At 51.4% G+C, this 19,593-nt stretch overlaps 3 long non-coding RNA genes across 4 annotated transcripts; 2 read left to right on the top strand and 1 right to left on the bottom strand.

The window, feature by feature from the left end:
* The first annotated feature begins 25 nt into the window (after positions 1-25).
* On the top strand, positions 26-1,666 carry LOC102902266. Its single transcript, XR_442139.4, has 3 exons — positions 26-217; positions 859-968; positions 1,298-1,666. It is a non-coding gene; the product is annotated as an uncharacterized LOC102902266 (long non-coding RNA).
* A 5,071-nt stretch (positions 1,667-6,737) lies between these two features.
* On the bottom strand, positions 6,738-10,200 carry LOC109495221. Its single transcript, XR_002150512.3, has 2 exons — positions 9,160-10,200; positions 6,738-8,122 (listed from the first exon to the last, which is right to left on the bottom strand). It is a non-coding gene; the product is annotated as an uncharacterized LOC109495221 (long non-coding RNA).
* Positions 10,201-14,931: 4,731 nt separating this feature from the next.
* LOC123382580 lies at positions 14,932-19,439 on the top strand. Of its 2 annotated transcripts, XR_006591159.1 has the most exons (4): positions 14,932-15,096; positions 15,518-16,322; positions 16,570-18,114; positions 18,568-19,439. It is a non-coding gene; the product is annotated as an uncharacterized LOC123382580 (long non-coding RNA). The 2 variants fall into 2 exon arrangements; XR_006591158.1 differs by lacking the exon at positions 18,568-19,439 and having other exon boundaries at positions 16,570-18,302.
* The last annotated feature ends 154 nt before the right edge of the window (positions 19,440-19,593 follow it).

Here is a 19,593-nt window from a genome sequence, read left to right on the forward strand (position 1 = left end):
GAGCGCCGAGTGATCGATGCCGTGGCCCCGCCCCGTCGTGTTTACAAGGCCGTAGGGTAGAGGCGACCCGCAAGTGAGGGATCTTTTCCTGGTTTTCGATTCCCACGTCGGTGACGCCTGCGACTTCCTCAGCAAGGGGTGTGCTAGTCAGCTTCGCATCCACCATTTCGTCGAAACCGTACAACTAAGAGGATTCGTTTTCCTGGTTTACAGGGAGGTCAGCCAGTGCCCAGTGAAATAAAGTGGCCGAATCCTTGTACTTTGGGAAAGTCACAGCTCCGAAATTTTTGCATCCACGGCCCGCAGGAGTGAGGAAATCCTGGGTTTCGGTGGGCAGCCAGAATCCTCACTCCTGCCGCCGCGGCCCCGACCCTGAGTGGTGTGGGCATCAGTGCGGGTTTTGGCTTGGAGCACACTGCCCGTGGCTTCCAGGGGTTCAGGCCTTTTGAAGCATTGTACAGAGGTGGTAGAAAGTCCTGCTCACAGTGGGTCTGGAGTCCGAGGAGGAAAGGGAAGGGAATCATTCCCTGCTATCAAAGAAAAAAGTTACTCATGACAGCCGTTAAAGGTGGTAAGGCAGGCTACCTGCCGCTGCGGTGGGGGTCTGTGATAGAGGAAAGAGGTACTCCTGGACTCCAAATATGACAAAGGCAAGTGCAGATTCATAGCCAAGGAGCAGGGTCTAGGTCAGTGGATGGGAAATTTTTAAGAGGAAGCGTCAGGGATAAGGGGAATTCTGCTAAACCGACCACCCAGGATTTTTGCTGACGGCAGGCCAGGGTGATAAGATATTCAAGGGTAGAGGATAAGAAATCGGGTCAGATACCAAGGGTAGGGGATTTCTGCTTAATTCAACAGGATTCTTGCTAAAACTGGACTCAGCAAGCCAAGGACAGCGCCCAAGGTCAAGGCTTAGTCAGAAAGAGAACTGAGAAGAGCCTTGTCACTGGTCACCAGGGATGTGTCAGGTATTCTCTGGGGCCCCGAGAACTCCTCGATGTTAATTATGTTAACAGTCCTGTTAGGTGGAGATTATAATGTCTTATAGACAAGGAAACTGAGGGTTGCTCAAGGCCAATTCAGCAGATCAGTGGGTTCTAGGCAGTTGGCTAACATGGTGGAAAACACACCAAATGAACTCACCTCCTGCCCTCAAGGGCCTTGCAGGGAAGAGAGATTAACAGATATTTATTGAGCATTGACTACACACCTTGAGCTTTCAAAGCATTTAAAAATATTAAAATCCCAGATTAACTATTATGGTTGAAGGAATTTCCCTCACCCTTTTGTGTTCCAGAAAACAGCTTGCTGCAAAGAACCCCTTTTCCATGTGACTTCCAGAAGCCTTGTGGATGCTGCCCGTGTTTACCTCCGACAAGGCCGGGCACAGACCCTCCAAATTCCCACTCTTTGCCTCATAGGTGACTAGCTGAACTGCTTGTCCCCAGTAATCAATCAGAGCAAAATGCTTGTCAGCCAAATTTCGTTAAATTCTTCCTCCAGCCCCTGAACTTTGGTCCACGCCCAGCCTAAGCCAGCAGACGGTCCTTCTTGCGAAGAGGACAGAATGTTCTCTGATCCCCTGTCCCGTTATGCTACTCTTTGATCCCACTTTCTAGTTCTTGTCTGCAGCCTATAAAAGAAAAATCTTTTTGCCCAACCCTGACGATGCTCGCAAACCTTACTGATGAGGGAGCGTGGGCCAAGCCAGGGGCAAAGTACAGGCTAACAGCACCCCCCTCCACCAGGTGGGATAGGTGTGATATTCCTCCGACACTCCTGCCTGCCCAAGAATAGGGGAAAGGAAAGAAAGCAAATAGTTAACTGATAGAGATCACAGTCCTTCAGGACAGGAGTCTCCTTCAGTTTACGGATAACTTAGGAAACTGCAAGAAAAAGGCAATCCTTTCCATAGCCTAATCTCCAGAAACCTATAGATTCTATTTCCTGGAGCCCGAATATCACCCTCATCAAGATGTAAGGGGGTTTAAGTGCTTGCCATGGTGATATGGGAAACGAGGCAAATGAAAAATTGAATCCCCTTACTGCCTACAGCCATTAACAAGTCCTTGAAACAGAGTGACCTTCCTCTAGGAGCTCAGCTGCCCTGACGATGATGACACTTCGGGAGGGACAAAAGAGAATCTTGGCTTAATATTATCCTGACCACCCCCCCCCCCCACAGGATCCTGTGAGTCTCCTTAACCACATAAAAATTTCGGGGTGCCTGGGTGGCTCAGTCAATTAAGCGTCCGACTTTGGTTCAGGTCATGATCTCACAGCTCATGAATTTGAACCTCACGTCGGGCTCTGTGCTGACAGCTCAGAGCCTGGAGCCTGCTTCGGATTCTGTGTCTCCCTCGCTCTCTGCCCCTCCCCCACTCATACTCTGTCTTTCTCTCTCTCAAAAGTAAATAAAATATTTTAAAAAATTTTTTTAATTCCTTTGCAACCCTCCTTTATCTCTACCACCGTCCCCCCCCCCCCAAGATATATGTTAACAGTCATATTCCAGACTTAACGGCCCCTGATACACATCTGAAGGGCCTCATGACTGAGGTTTTACTAAGCAGTAACAAAAGATGTTTTCCGAGCTAGCCCCTCAAGGTCCTGGAAACCTTGCTTCCAAAATTCCTTAGAGACTTACACTGTCCCTAACCCCCTGCCAACCAGAAGGTGTATATATAATCAGTCACTTTTCACAACCCCAGTGCAGCTCTTCCTGCCCACGGGTCCTGTCCCCGTGCTCTAATAAAATCACCTTTTTGCACCAAAGACGTCTTCAAGAATTCTTTCTCGGCCGTCAGCTCCGAACCCCCATCGCCCCCAAACCCCGTCATTACGGTCACAGCTTTCTCTCTAGGACAGTAGACCCCTCCCCATTGCAATCTCCTTGCAAATAAGTCTTCCCTTACTATTTCCACTTTTTTTTTTTTTTTTTTTTGTTAGTCAGTGGATGGGCAGAGACCACAGGACCCCGGGCGGGACCCCGGGCCTCTAGGAGCCCAAACAGTCTCCACAGCATAGGTCAAAAGCGATGGGAAGGCGGGACCCTCGGATTCTCTTCCATGATGATCAGGAATGCGATTGTGGCCCATAACATCAAGTAGGGAATGCCACCAGATCAGGCAGAGACAAACATCCCTTTTGCCAACTTGTGTTTTCAAAACTGGCTTGTTGAGATGAATTACAGGCGCCAACGAGACGTTTTCATAAAAGAAAAGAACCACAGTCTTTCACCAGGGGGCTTCACTTCCTGCCGGCTCTTTGTCAGCCCCCACCCCTCCCCCCCACCTCCCCTCATCCCAGGCAGCCTTGGAATTGGCTGTGAAGCTGACAGAACCAATTGAGTGCCGCAGAAAGGCAGGGAACAAACAAAAGGCACCATTTATGTCCGTGTTTGTGAATTTTCTCCATTTGATCAGCAGCCTGCAATTTAAATATATCCAAGTGTGCTTGGGAACATTTGTGGCTTAATTATCAGATTTATTGAAAACACACACATACAAACAAAACTCTAAACTGGAAAACAACATTGAGCTTGGCCACAGAAGAGACATTTGACTCCAGTTGCTTAAAGGTGGTGTGAAAACCTCCCACATACTGTGTTTTCCATTCACTGGATACCCGTTCGGTGCCTTCCTTTCACCTCAGCGTTGCCACCTCAGCAAGGAGCCAGCGAGCCTAAACCGACCCTGAAAGAGGAGGAAGGTAAAAGAACAAAGTGTTCTGTCGAGCGGATTCCGCCGGGGTGGAAGCAAAAAGCTGATATGAAGTCAGGCAGCCAGGAACACTCACTGCCTCTCTCAGCCTTACTGTTCTCGTCCAGGAAATGGGTATGAGAACCTATGTTCCATGTGGTGGTGAGGATTGATAGGACAGCCGTTCGTCGCCAGTCATCGCCTCTATTCCGTAGCCTGTTCCAGAATCCGTATGTTCCAATCTATCAGCACAGGTGCCCCTTCCTGTTCTGTGTCCCCAGGTCCCCCAGGGCAGTGTGGAACTTCTTGAAATACAGGTCCTTGGCCGCCACCCCTGGAGTTTTCCACGTAGCAATTCTGGAGCCACGCCCAGGATTCTGCATTTTCACTAGCTTTCCAGACAACTCAGAAGCAGATGATGACTACATTCTGCGAAAGGCAGCTCTGGGGCTCACGGATGTCTGCAACGGTGGGTGAGGCAGGTGGTGGAGGGTTCCAGAAGCTGCATAAAGCTGACCTGAGGGAGAAGCCCAGAGGCTCCTGGCCAGGCTGGGTCCTCTCTCTTGCTGTTGCACAGACCCTCCTCCGCCAGTACGTCTTTGGATTCTCGCACAAACCACTGCCCGGGCCACAGCCAGCCCAAAGATCCTGCTCAAGACAGACTCAAGCTTTGCTCCCTTACAGACGAGACACCACTACCTTCCCTTCCTCCGTGGGTCCCAGGAGGCTTTTCTCTTAAACCCTTGAAAGCCAAAGGGTTTTGTTTAGTTGCTTTGTTCGTGTTGCAAATAATGCGTTTGGGCACATATTCCAAGCGGGCCCTGGGCTAAGTGCTTGCACTAGTCATCCATTAGCACGAATAATGCTGCGTAACAAGCCATCCCCGACCTGAGTAGCTTACAACAGTAAGACTACTGAGCATCTGGATGGTTTGGTCGTCTGAGTCCGACCCCGTTGGTCTTCGTGGGGCTTGCTCGTGTGAAGGTGGCCTCGCTCACATGTCTGCTGGTCAGCTGGCTGTTGGCCGGGGCAATGGAGATAAAGGTACCAGTGGTCACTCATCATGCAGGAGGCTAGCCTGGGGCTTGTTCACATGACAGTGGCAGGATTCCAAGAGAGGGGAGGAGAACTTTGAGTCTCTTGAGCCTTAGACTCATAAACGGCACAAATCATTTCTATTGCCCCAATCGAGTCACATTGTACTGGCCAAAGTACGTCATGCGGTGAGACAGATCCCAGGTGGGTGAGCAAAGAGAATCCAGCACTTGGTGAGAGGAATTTTAAGTCCTAGTGCAGGAGGCTCGAGCACGCATGCGCGCCTGTGTGTGTGTGTGTGTGTGTGTGTGTGTGTGTGTGTGTGTAGGGGGGCCATTTCGAGGCAGAAATTCTCTCCTGTTTGAGTCTGTGGGCTTGTGACCTCCTCGGCTGACAGAATAAGGCAGGGGGGACTCTGTGGAACTTTGGGGCTGGGTCACAGACGGCGATCTGGCTTCTGCTTTGTTCACCGGGAACTCGCAGGAGCCTGGGGCTGTTATGTAAGAAATCTGACCACCCCGGGGCCTCGTCTTGGAGTCCTCCCTGCCCAGGCACTGGGCACTGGGTGAACAAGCCTCGGGAAGATTCTAGCCCCAGTGATAGGAGCCTTCCCAGCTGACCCCTGGGCATCGTGGAGCACAGACATGCCGTTCCCCACCCCCCAGAACCCACAAGCACCGTATAATGGTTATTGTGTGCTGCTAAGCTCCAGAGTGGCTCAGCCAGATGCTGGGAAGAAGAAGAACAGACACCTTGCCGTGGGGAGAGGGTGTTCCAGGCACGGAAAACGGCCCGTCAGCAGGAGGGCGGGCAGGGCAGGGGACACTACGGTGGTGGCTTCCGGCAAAGTTCCCAAAGTGTGGGTGCGCCACCTGGGGCGGGCGGCCTGCTCTTCCGTCCTGGGTTTGCTGCCTCCGGGCCCAGGGCCCCCTGTTTTTCCACCTCCGCTGCCCAGCAGACTCCTCAAGCCTGAACGCACAGGGGACCTTGGAGCCCCGCTGCTCTACATGCTGTGGGAATTTCAGTCCAGAATGAAAGCAGGGGAGGGAGAAAGCTTGGCCCGCTGGGCTGCAGCCCGAGCTCCGATCCTTCCAGATCCTTCCGTTCCCTGCCACCCTAGACCCTGCTGCAAAGACACCTCAGCCTGGCATCCTCCGCCCTGCTGGCCCCCAGCCTCGGGTGGTTTCTGGGAGGCGCTCCCAGCCTCGTGTGTTAATCTTTCCAAAGAAGGAGGAGGAAGAAGAGAACAGTGTGTCCTGTCCTCACGCGTAGCCGATTGTCCAAGGGGACTGGGAAGGGGGGACTGTAACACCATCATCATCATTAGGATTAGGATTAGGATTAGGATTGTTCTTGACAATAGCTGCCATTTCTTGAGGGTTAACCTTGAGCTGGGCGCTATATATCATTTTATCTTCACTTGTGGTCCTGAAGATAAAGATACTAAAACTCCAGTTTAAAGCGGAGGAGATGGGAACTCAGGCAGGAACCTGCCCAAGAGCGCACAGCCGGTAAAATGTGGGGAAAGATATGGTCCCAGGTAAGTCCGACCTCAAAGCCCACGCTCTTAAACACGGTTGGCGTGCTGTCGTACTCATGTCCCAATCCTCTACTCCTGGCTCATTGGAGAAACTGCCAGAAGCTATTCTCATTGCTCAGACCGTCGTGTTCCTTAGGAATCACACCAAACCTCAGGCACCTCGGACCTCCGGGGGGCTTACATCTAGCCGAAGAGCCAGAGGACCCTGGAGTGAAAGTAATCTGTGCTGCCCATCAGTGCCCATCAGCCACAAATGTTTTCCTGAGCCCTCCTATGTGCCAGGCACTGATAGACACCAATGGGGCTGGGGGTAAGGGTACAAAGATGAAAAAGGCACATTTTGTATCCTCAGGGAACTTGGCACTAATAAGGGGAATAAAAATAAGGCCACCAACCCTAGCACATCTCATTGCCATGGAATCGTATGCGACATCTTTTGGTTATAAATTACGGAAATCCCATTCAAAGGATCACATTTATTGACTCATGCAACAGAAAATTCCAAGGATTCATCTCTCCGGCTTCAGGCAAGGCTGGACCTAGGTGCTCGGACGATCTTGGCATCAGTGCTCGGCCTCCCTCTTCCTCTGAACTGGTTTTACTTCCAGGCAGACTTTCGTCTTATGACAGCCCCTGACAGCTCCAAATTCACATCCTTGGCAACTCCAGGGAAAACAGAGTGCCTCTTTCCTAAGAATTCTGGCAAAAGGCCCTCAGAAGACTCTCTTTCGTCTGGCTGGAGTCTCTGTGCTTTTTGCCCGAGCCCATCACCGCGTAAGGTGGATGTGATATTGCGACTGGCCGAGGCTGGGTGTGCTTCCCTTCCTGACTGAGAGTAGAGGTGGGGCAGTTCTGCTCATAGAAGCTGGGGTTCTGTTACTGGAAGAAGGGGAACAGACGCCGGGCAGGCAAAACCCACACGTAACCTAAGCCTTGGAGGCACAAAGACCCTTCGTGTGCGTCTTATCCAATACCTTCGTATCATAGATAGGAAAACCGAGAGGACCTTCACATCTCTCTCTGCCACTTGGTGGGGCCCTGACGAATCCCTTCATATCTCTGTGCCTCAGTTTCCTCCTCTCTAACGTGGTTATAAAGACATCATGGTGTCAACTGGGAGGATGAATTCATATACATATTGTACCCCACTTAGAACAGTGAAGCATATTAGGTGCTCAATAAACGCTGTTCTTTCTCCCCGTGTCTCTCCCCTCTGGGATCCCTCAGAGTCATGCATCCTGTTCTCTGCACCTCTGAAGTCCTGCCTTCACCCGTTCGCTACGATCCAGTGTGGTTGTCATTCGTTTTTACTCTCGTGGGGCTTAGCTTCTTCCACTCAACCGAGAGTTCTTCAAGAGCAGGGACTTGTGGATCACCAGCAGCTCTTGGGGATCTCTGTGTCCACTGCCCAGCCCCTAGCGGAGCTAAAGACAGATGTGGAGAGGAAATTGATCAATAACCAAAGTCGAAGTCGCGGACCGGTTGTTCCATTTAAGTGATGCCGCGTGACGAGCCATCACGGTGTTTAGGGACTTCATAAAATGCTTATTTTGTGCATGACTCTGCAATTTGAGCACAGCTCAGTGGGGCTGGCTTGTCTATGTTCCACTCGGTGTCCACTGAATCTGCGAGAAGGCCAGGAGCTGGGACCTCTGAAAGGCCCCCTCGCACACATCTGGCCCCTGGGCCGGGGAGACTGACAACTGGGAGGACTCAGCCGGGCAGCAAGGGCTGTGGCTCGCTGGGCATCTCTGTCTATCCGTGTGGTCTGTCTGAGTGGTCTCTTCAACAGGACGGCACCAGGGAGCTGAACTTGTGTCAGTACAAGGCAGCCGGGGTCTGCGCCCTAAGAGAGAGAGAGTACCAGGTGGAAGCTTTATTGCCTTTTTAAAAAACCAAACACTTGATTTTAGAATAGTGTTAGCTTTACAAAAAAAAAAATCGCTGAGATAACACGGTTCCCACGCCCAGTTTCCCACACTAACTTAGGCTAGCGTGATACATTTGTTGCAATGAATGAACCAATATGGATCCACGTAACTTTATAACTGAAGCCCATACTTTATTCAGATTTTCATATTTTTTTAACCTGAAGTCATTTTTCTGTCCTAGGATAGAATGTGGTATCCGGGATACCGCATTACCTTTAGCTGGCGTGTGTCCTCAGTGCCTCTTGGCTGTGACGGGTTCTCTTACTTTCCCTGTTTGGATGGCTTCGACAATTTCCAGGAGTACTAGTGAGGCAGTAGAATGTTGGCAGAATGTTCCTCAGTGGGGATCTTTCTGATGTTTTTCTCATGATGGGGCTGGGGTGTGGGTTGGGGGGACAAAGACTACAGAGGGGAAGGGCCCTTCTGAACGCATCCTATCAAGAGCAGGTACCATCAGCACGACCAGTCACTGTCGACGTTGATCTTGACCACTTGTCTGTGGCGGCGTTTGCTAGGTGTCCCCACTGCAAAATTACTCGTCCTTTCCTTTCTCTACATAGTACTTTTTGGAAGGAAGTCACCAGCTCTGTGCAGCCTGCACTTAGGGAGCGGGGAGTTACGCTCCACCTCCTCGAGGGCAGAGCATCTGCATAAATTATGTGGAATTCTTCTACATGGGCGATGTGTCTACCCCCCCCCCCCATTTATTTATTTATTTATTTATACCATCGTTGGTTTGTATCAGTGTTGACCCACGGTTATTTATTTTCTACCTTGGGGTATCATCCAACAGTGCGGTATTTATTTTGTGGCTTGAATTGCTCCAGCTTTGGCCACTGGGAGCTCTTTCAGAAGGGCTTCGCGACCCTTTCCTTCCCCCATCATTCACTGTACGTGTGTGCGTGTGCACGCGCGCGTGCGTGCACGCGTGCGCACGCGCGCACTTGCCTACCTTTTCGCACTAGATGTTCCAGGCTCGTTGCGTGTACTCCCTGCGCCGGTGCCAGCATCAGCCATTTCTCCAAGGAGCCGTGTTCCTTTTTTTGGAGAATGGTATTAGAAACCAAGATCTAGGGGCCACGCGGGCTCGGTGCTGCTGGGGTGTTAACACCCCTTCTTAACATTGCCTCAGAAGTCATGGGGTTCAGTTCTGTCGTAATCACGGGCCCACTCAGAATCAAGGACACGGAATAGAAACTCCTCCACCTCTCTGTAGAGGTCTGTCATTGTCACACTGTCGGAGCCGGTGTCATCTTCTTTGGAAAGTACCATCTGTCACAACAGTGACGCTGTTGCACGCCCGACGATTCTCATCTTACTTAAAACATCCTTCATCCCCACTGGGTTTCTATTTGGCTTCAAAGAAACTCTTTCCACGGTTTGGTTTTGCTCGAAGATGGTTTGCTGTTACAGGGACACACCCTACATAACACTGGGTCCCCTTGTGAGCCGATCATTGCCTCCTCACTGCTCTCCTCGTCCTTTTGTTGGGATCCAGGAGAAAGTCTCAGCTTGCTGCTCTAACGTCTTTCACATACTTATGAAGCTTGCTAATTTCTTTTATTTTCTCATGTTCTGGCTCACAGCACAGCCTTCTGGGTAGAATTTAATCCTATTGTTGTATGGACTTCACAGCTACTCTCCGCAACAGAGACATTTAGGGATAACCAGTAGGCAGGTGCACCCCCACATTTCCTGGTCCCCTTGCCGGCAGGCAGGGCCACGTGACCACCCGTGGCCAATGGGGCTGTGCGCTGAAGATTTGAAACCTGTGAGCGACCTGTCCAGCTCTGTCATTTCCTGTTAGGAGATGGCATGACTCCCTCTGCTCAGACTCTCACTGCGTGGGGGGCCCTCTGTCACCCCACATTGGTTATGCTATGTTAGGTCGTTGAACTCTTGGGATCAACTATTATTGCTGTATTGCCTGATCTTTTTTTTTTTTTAACGTTTATTTATTTTTGAGACAGAGAGAGACAGAACATGAACAGGGGAGGGTCAGAGAGAGGGAGACACAGAATCTGAAACAGGCTCCAGGCTCTGAGCTGTCAGCACAGAGCCTGACGTGGGGCTTGAACTCCCGGACGGCGAGATCGTGACCTGAGCCAAAGTCAGACGCGAGCCACCCAGGCACCCCGTGTATTGCCTAGTTTTTCTTGACTAATACACCTTTTAAATAGGGTGAGTGATACTGGATTTTTCATTTACATAATGAGGCAAAATTTACCCAAAAAAGTGCTTCAAGGAAAAATAGGTGAATAGTCAGACATGGTGTAAATCCTCGGGGCAAAAACGCAAATGAAAAGCATTTGGGAAAATACCGCCACTGTGTTTTTGTCTTGCTGTCGGCATGGGAACTCTGGTCTTTACTGGAATTGGCCAGAAAATAAATTTGTTAATTCCCATCCGTTCCCTGTCCGTCCTGTGACTTAAATGACAACCCGCAAAACCTCTTCATTAAAGCTTATCAGTCAGAGATTACGTGCAAAGATCGGAATTTTTCATCGGATTTTAGAGCCAAATAGCTTGCCTTTGCCTATAGTGTTCTCCAGACATTAATCAAGGGTCTAAACTTGGTGAGAGGGGGCTCTTCCAGTCTCTCTGCTCAGGGGGTCCTATTGAAAGGCACAGGCAAATAATAACTGCCTGGTGATGAGAGAACACGCAAGCACGCGGCCAAGAGGGAAGGTTGGAGTGTCATTCCAACCCAGTGGACTGAAAGCTGGGCGTGGGTGTGCCGATTAGTGAGTAATTGGGCCTTGGCACGGTGATTTGCATGTCGGAAACTGCTAAAATATTCACGTACTTGACTGTGTCTCTTCCAATTAGATGTAATAAATGCAGATTTGGGTGACCATATGTTTTCTTTTGATGTAATGGTTTTAACCTTTAAGGGGTGTGTGTGTGTGTGTGTGTGCGCGCGCGCGTGTGTGTGTGTGTGTGTGTGTGTGTGTATAGCTTTCCAGTTCTTCAGGGCTGGACTGATTGGAGGTAAGCTGGTATTTTAAGATTAGCCTATTATTAGAGATTCCTTGGGATTGAAAGAACAGACAGTATAGCTTTCTAGTGTGATTCCTCTTTTCTTCCTTCCCTCCCTCCTTCCCTCCTTCCTTTCTCCCTTTCTCTCTTAGCTAGACTCATTTCTCTAAGCCTCACTTTGCTCCTCTGTAAAATGGGGCTAATAATAACACCTACGAGAATTTTTGAGGAATAAAGAAGATACTACCTATGAGCCATTTGGCACAGTGTTTGGCACGTGGGGAGTGTTCAGTAAATGATAGCTGTTATTATTATTATTATTATTATTATTATTATTATTATTGGCTGTTTGTCTTTAGTGGGTTACTTAGCCTTTCTGAACCTCAGTTTCTCCATCTGAAAAAATGGGCTCATTCCATTCCTTACATGAGATTATTGTGATGTGTGGTGATAGGTAGATATTATTTTTACTATATGCTCAGTGCCTGAGTGAATAAATGAATGAATGAATTCTGGGATGCATCGTGTATTAGCCAGGGTAGGATTTTTACAGTAGAAACTTCCCCCAGGGGTGCCTTGGTGGCTCAGTCAGTTAAGCATCCAACTTCAGCTCAGGTCAGGATCTCACGGTTCGTGAGTTTGGGCCCCACATCGGGCTTTGTGCTGACAGCTCAGAGCCTGGAGCCTGTTTCAGATGCTGTGTCTCCCTCTCTCTCTGCCCCTCCCCTGATCATGCTCTGTCTCTCTCTCTTTCTCTCCCTCTCATAAATAAATAAATGTTAAAAAAAAGATTTTAATAAAAAAAAAAAACTTCCCCCAAGTTTCTGCCTAAAACGGTAAGTTTATTTCTCTCTCTCACCTCACCTCAACGCAATGGATACAAATGTCTGCTGCACGTACTCATTCAGGGACCTGCTCCCCTTCCAGCCGAGGCTCCACCCTCTGCAGGGGCCTCAAATGGGAGACCCATGGGTGGGAGAGATGGTGGCAGAGCTCACGTAGGCCTGACAACGGTCACTTCTGTTCTGGTTCCAGTCGCCTCTTAGTACAAACCTGGCCGCAAGAAAAGCCGGGGGGCGCCCTCACTGTGCACCCAGGACAGCAAAGGGGATGACTGTGCACCCCGGCCTGAGGTTCCCACAAACCAACTGAGGCTCAAAATAATACTGAAGGAGTCCTATTCGATGTCATACCGGGTTGACGAGCCAGGGGAAGGCTGGAAGACCGACAGAGGAGCGAAGCACGTGTGGTGGAACAGCAGTGGGGCCCCTGCGTCTCCTTTATGGCTCTGGGTCCTGGACGCTGAAGCCACAAAGTCCCTCCCTCCGTCCTTGGCAGTTCGCTCCTTCGGAATCCATTAGCGAGCTCCGCCGTTGTTTTCCTGATTTCATTAAAAATGCCACCAAGACACATGCTCTGCGGTGTGCCACTTCAGTCCTAAGTGGGGCATTTTTGCTAGATGGATCGATTTTTTAAATGACAGCATCTGTTTGCTTGTACACATTTATTTATAATTCTCCCCTTGGCAATTAGAGCTGGGAAATTGGTGAGCGGTAACCAGCTGTTTGCATTAGCTGAGAAGGGAGGCAGTGATGTGATCTGTGAAGGAGCACCAAAGCCCTGGCCAGAAGCAGCCAAAATGGAACAGATGTCCTCAAACACACAATCCCGGGGAGGGCCTTGTGAATCACGTACACCGCCAGCCCAGAGAGACGGCGGCCGAGCTGGGTCAGCCGGAGAAGCCCGTGACAGTGGGTGGCTGCGTCCGGTCCTCTTGGGGACTCAGGGATGTTTGCGGAAGGGCAGAAGCATAGCTGAGGGGGTGGTCCTCGGCGAGCTGGCCCTTCCGATGAGTCCCCGTTGTGCCCAGGGTGAAGCCCTATTGCTCCTTTGCCCTCCCTCCCTCCTGCTCTCTTTCTGCCTCCAGCCACCCTGGCTCCTTGTGGCTCCTTGCTGCTCCTAGAACATGCCAGGTGCCCCCCCCCCCCCCCCCCCCCCCGTCCTCAGGGCCTCTGAGGCTCTGGCTTCCCCAGCCTGGAGCTCTCCTTCTCTGGGCTTTTCTCCACTGGCCTCTGTCACGTCCTTCCAGCAGCCTATGTTCCCGTGTTACCGCTCAGCACCTACCACAGATGCCCCCGACATTCGATGGTCCATCTTAGGACTTTTCAACTTTACTCAGGTACGAAAGCGATACATATTTAGTAGAAACCATACTTGGGAGTTTTCAGCGTGGATCTCTCCCCCCTCTCCCACCCCCGTGACATGCAGGGCGCACCCTCGTGTGACACTAGGCAGGGGCAGTCCGTCACGTGATCTCTAGGGTCAACCACCTGTACTCACGACCATCCTGTACCCACACGACTATTCTGTTTGTCACTTTCAAACTTTATTCAACTGGGGCGCCTGGGTGGCTCGGTCGGTTCAGCGTCCGACTTTGGCTCGGGTCGTGATCTCACCAGTCGTGGGTTCGAGCCCCGCATCGGGCTCTGCGTTGCCAGCTTGGAGCCCGCTTGGGATTCTGCTTCGGATTCTCTTTCTCCCTCTCTCTCCCTGCCCCACCCCCACTTGTGTGGGCGTGTACTCTCTCTCTCTCTCTCAAAAATAAATAAACGTTAAAAAAAAAAGAACCACATTCGATCAATTACAGGAGCTATTCAACGCTTATTTATAAAATGGGCTTTGTGTTGGGTGATTCTGCCCAAGTGTAGGGAGGCTAATGTAAGTATTTTGAGTACATTTAAGGTAGGCTAGGCTAAGTTATGATGTTTGGTAGGTTAGGTTACATTAGGTGCTCATGATTGCAAGGACCTTGTGTCTTGTTCACTGCTGAACTGTGCCGGGCACACAGTAGGTGCTCAATAGATACCTACTGACTCCATGAGGGGATATTTCACCCGAGGTGGGGGGACACACTGCACCCTGTTACCCTCCCTGTCTGCAATTCGGGGTGGGGGGACTCACAGAAAGCCCAGGTCACTGAGGGAGACTCCTTGGGGACAGCAGCCCTGTATTCTTGATCTCTGTAGCTCTGGAAGCCGGGTACACAGATGGTGCTCAAGGACTGGTAGTTGAATAAAGAGAGGGCTGAATGACCTGAATGACCGGTGACTGTCAACGACGCTCAAGGCAAAAAAAAAAAAAAAAAAAAAAAAAAGACATCATCTAGATGTCCTTCTTTTCTTTACTCCCCCAGCAGCACCTCGCTTGCCAACTCGAGTCTCCAGTTCCTCCAGGAGCACGGTGGCCTGAGCCGCCCCCACCTCCCACCCAGATGACCGCCAACTCCAGACCCGTCCTGGCCGCTACTCTTGCGCCCCCTACAGTTTGTTCTCCGCACAGCAGACAGAGTGATCAAAAACTGTCGGTCCTGCCGTTCTCCCGCTCACCCCCCTCCGAGAGGGGCTTCTACCCATTCCCGAGGCCGGCCGCTGGGCTCCTGCGCACGGGTGTGGCCCCTCTGCCCTCCGTCGCCACGCTGGGCCACACGGGCCTCCTCGCTTCCTTTGAACATCACTTGGGAGACTTTGCGCTTGGCTCTTTTCCTCTTCCGCGATTGGTTCCAAGCTGTCTCCTGTATCTTGCAGGTGTCAATTCAAACGTCACCTCCTCGGAGAGGCCTCCCCTGACCACCCCATCTAATCCAGTAACCAAGGCCATGCTCCCCCCCACCCCCGAGCCCCCGCCCCCCCCCAGCAGGGGGAGTGGCCTGAATTCCAGGTGCGGCTGCCCCGTCCCCTCCCCCACCTCTTCCCCGCTGCTTTCCTACGCGAAGCAGCCTCGCATTTTGATACATGACTTTTATCTTTTTTGTTGTTCCTCCTTCCTCCAGTTCCCCCTTTTCCTTCTCATCAAAGCAGGCAGCTGTTGCCTCAGGGGAGAAATAGAGCAGAAGGGGAGCAAGCACTGGCTCGTAAGTCTTCTTGGCTTTTCTTCTCTTTCAGGAGAACTTTTAGAAAAGCTACGGGGGATTTGAGGCACCGGAAACATCTTGCCGCCAGAGTGGGGAGCCTGGGGCTCCCTCCGCAGACTGGAGACGCTTCATCGGGCTGGGGCAGGGGAGGGGCAGGGGAGGGGCAGGGGAGGGGCAGGAGGGGTAGTGCTGCCAGCCCTGAGCAGTAAGTCCTGGACGTTACCTCCCGGCTTCTCCCTGGGGAGGCCGCAAGGCCCTGGGGAAGAGGTTGCCCCTAAGCCCAGAGATCCCACCCCAGGCCCCCTCCAGCTGAATCCTGCCCACAGCTATGCCTGGTTTGGCTCATGTTTCTTTCTTTCTTTCTTTCTTTCTTTCTTTCTTTCTTTCTTTCTTTCTTTCTTTCCTTCCTTTCTTTTCTCAGTTAAGAGATTGTATATTTCAAATTTCTCTTGAAACTTCAGACCCACATTTGTCGTTTGTCTGGAAAAAGAGATCTGGCCAGCGTGGTCCCCTGTGCTCCCAGGAGGCTGCCCTCCCATGGGCCTGGCATGAACTTGCTGCCCCCCACACACCCCCTTCTTGCTGCCCGGTCTCAGCCAGTCCACGTGGCTCCTTTTCCTGACTAGCCTAGCCCCTGTGGGCATCTGGGTGCTGGGGCCCCGGAGGATGGTGCTGGAGGCAGCTTCAGTGAAGCTTCCAGGGTCTCAAGCATGTTCTGAAGGCAACAGAGATTCCGCTTCTGAAGGGGTCACGTGAACGGGAAGAACGGGCATCTCAGGGTAACCCACGTGGACAGATGCCCCACCCACCCCACCCACACTGACATCTTGTGGCTGCGAGGCCCGAGGCCCGGCCGCAGAAAGGACTGTGCAAGTCAAGAAGCTCTGAATCTGCTTTGGTGTTGGCTCGGCACAGCCAAACAGAGGGCACGAGTCAGAGATTCAGTGGGTTAAGAAAAATTTAAAAAACCTGGTGTGTATCCTGAGCAACCCAGTTTGTGGATGAGATGAAAGTCTGATGCCGCACATTGGGGCCGGGTCCAGTTTGTCCCCCCAAGAAACAAAAATACCATTCTTAGGAGGGCTTTCTCACCTGTCAGGCAGAATAGGGGGCCCTTTATGCCCTCAAACTCCAAAGTGCGGGCCTCAGAATCATCGGGTGTTAAAACCTGTTAAAACACAGACTGCCGGGCCCAGCCTCCCAGCTTCTCATTCAGCAGGTCGAGGGTGCCCAAGAATGTGTCTTTCTTTTTTTTTTTTTTTTTTTTAATTTTTTTTTTTTCAACGCTTATTTATCCTTGGGACAGAGAGAGAGCATGAACGGGGGAGGGGCAGAGAGAGAGGGAGACACAGCATCGGAAACAGGCTCCAGGCTCTGAGCCATCAGCCCAGAGCCCGACGCGGGGCTCGAACTCCCGGACCGCGAGATCGTGACCTGGCCGAAGTCGGACGCTTAACCGACTGTGCCACCCAGGCGCCCCAAGAATGTGTCTTTCTAATGAGGTCCTAGATAACGCTTAGGCTGCTGGTCTGGGGACCAGTCTTTGAGAAGCACCCATTTAGACAATCGTATTAATTAGTTCTCACAATCTTATTAGGTAGAATCTATCATCCCCTTTTTAAGGAAGAAAAAAAAAGGTTCATTTGCTTTCCTACGAAGTCAAGCCCGGCCACCAGGACGTGCATCCCTCACCTTGCAGAGGTAACGTATCTGAGGGGGAAGGGATGGGAAGGGTAGGGGGCGGTGCTCACACCTGACTCCTCTCTTAGGAGGAGAGAGTAAAGAGTTCGGTAGTCCCCCCGCCCCCCTTATCCGCGGTTTCGCTCTCCGCGGTTTCAGTTACCCGCGGGCAACCGCGGTCCAGACGCAGATGACCCTCCTTCTGACTTACCATCAGAAGGTCGTTAGTAGCCTAATGTTACTACGGCACAACGCCTATGTCATTCACCTCATTTCATCTCCTCGTGTGGGCATTTTATCACCTCACATCGTCACAAGAAGACAAAGGGTGAGTACGGGACAATCAGATATGTTGAGAAAGAGAGAGTGTGTGAGAGAGAGAGAGACCACATTCACACAACTCTTATCACAGTGTATTGTTATAATTGTTCTATTTTATTATTAGATATTATTGTTAATCTCTTACTGTGCCTAACTTACAAATTAAGCTTTATCATAGGTACGTGTGTAGAGGAGAAAACCTTTATCATAGGTACGTGTGTATAGGGTTGCGTATTACCTGGGGTTTCAGGCATCCGCGGGGGTCTGGAACATATCCCCATGGATAAGGGGGGAACTACTGTAATACTTAACAATTATACAGTGATCACTCTGCATTCCCCGAAGCCCTTGGCATGTATCCACCCCTCCACTCCTCACGGTACCCCACAGAAGCCCGCCTCATCACCCCCATTTTATAGATGACGAAACTGATCCACTCTGTCCAGTCAGCAGGCTGGGGAAGAGGATGCGCTCGCTTGGGAGGCCTTTACTGGGCGGGGTCTGGGAGCGATGACGTCACCTCTGCTCACCGTCATTGGCTGGAACCCAGTCACATGCTCACACGTGCCTGCAAGGGAAGCTGGGAGATGTAGTCTCTCTACGCTCTCAGGGGAAACCAGAGATGGGATTTGCTCGCTGATTTTGAGGCAAGCTCCGCGCTAATGCCATTGAGGCCCCAGAAGGAGATGCTATGAACAAAGTCACGCAGCGGCTGGAGGGACAGTGGGTGGAGGTGGGGTCTGGAGCCTGAAGACAGGTTTTAAGGCCTTGGCTGCGTGGTATTGTGCGACTCACTTTTCTCTGAGCCTCACTGTATTGTAATAGGGCGATGCTTATTTGCCAGCGTATTTGTGTGCCTAAAATGAGATAACACGGCCACCCAGGGCGGGCCCTCTGCGTGTTAATTCGGTCGGAATCAAAACCCGTGTTGGGGGTTCTCACCCAGGACTGCACGTTTGACTCACCCCCGGGGAGATTTTTTAAAAGACCCGTCTGAATCATGCGTACAGGAGTGAGGTCAGTGCTTGGTATTTTCTAAAAATACCCTCAGGTCATTTTCATATACAGCCAGGCTTGAGAACTGCCTTCTAAGATATTGACTATCAGCCAGAATGGAGCAACTAACATCTCTTACTTAAGGAGTGGAGGGATCCAAGGTCTCTAACTGGGAGAAAGCCTAGAGGGTTGGGCTGGGGTTGACCTTGACACGCTCTCTTGGCCCGGGGGGGGGGGGGGGGGGGGGGGGGCTTGTGTCAAATGAGTGGGTGGGTGGGCCTGGAGCAGGATGTATTTCGTTCATATTTCCGCCGAGGAGCAGCACAGAAAAGTCCCCGTGGAACGAAGTCCTGCTCCCCCTTCCCTAGGATTTTCTCTCCGTCATCGGCTCTGCTGAGACTGGCAGGTGCCAACACTTACAAATCGCCCTGGCCTGTGCTTCCATGTAGAACAGCAAAGTGTCATTATTTCTAGGCTTTTACCAGGTGGAACAACTTTCTGCCAGCTAAGGTGACATGTGGCCGTTGGCATTTGAACAGGTCGCTTTGCGGGACGGGCAAGAGACAGTTAAGTGCCACCTTGGGGCTATTACTCTCAGCAGGAGGAGAGTAGCTACGTGCTTGTGGCTTTGCTTGTTCACTTGGTGTTTCCCTGGAGATGAGGGGAGAGGTCGGGGCCCACGGGGTGTCTATTTATCAGAACACTCACTACGTAGCAGGCACACTGCGCCTACTTTACATATCGCTCCACGTGGCGCTTTACAAGTGTTAACTCAATTAAGTCCCCACCACGACCCTCTAAGGTTGGCACCATTACTCTCCTTGCTTTGCAAATGGGGAAACTGAGGCACAAGGCACTAAGTAAATTGCTCAGGGTCCCACAGCTGGTGAGCGGCAGAGCCGGGTTTCGGTGGACGCCCAGTGGCCAGGCTTTGGCATCTGTGCTTCTCCTGACTGCTGTCCCGCACTTGGGGTGAGCAGCGGTCTTGGTTTTCCGGGGACTGAAGTCTGTCCCAGGATGGATGAGGAGCTTTGATGACTGGGACGGTCCTGGGCAAACTGGAACAGTTGGTGATCCTGGCTGGGATTGTCCTCAAGTGTCACGGAAGATTGAAGATGGTTGATAATGAATGTGTGTGTGTGTGTGTGTGTGTGTGTGTGTGTGTATCCCCCTCCCCCCAACCCTGGCAATAAAACATGCAAGGGCCGTGTTGGATGATTAAAAAGTTTGGGGCACCTGGGTGGCTCAGTCGGTTAAGCATCCAACTTCAGCTGAGGTCGTGATCTCACGGTTGGTGAGTTCGAGCCCCGCGTTGGGCTCTGTGCTGACAGCTCGGAGCCTGGACCCCGCCTCCGATTCTGTGTCTCCTTGTCTCTCTGCCCCTCCCCCACTTGTGCTCTGTGTCTCAAAAATAAATAAATGTAAAAAAAAAAAAATTAAAAGGTTAAAGATGGCCCTTGCATTCTTGGAGCTGACATGCCCCTGAGGGGAGAATGACAA

The sequence above is a fragment of the Felis catus genome, chromosome E3, assembly GCF_018350175.1.
Source record: "Felis catus isolate Fca126 chromosome E3, F.catus_Fca126_mat1.0, whole genome shotgun sequence".
Lineage (NCBI taxonomy): Eukaryota > Metazoa > Chordata > Mammalia > Carnivora > Felidae > Felis > Felis catus.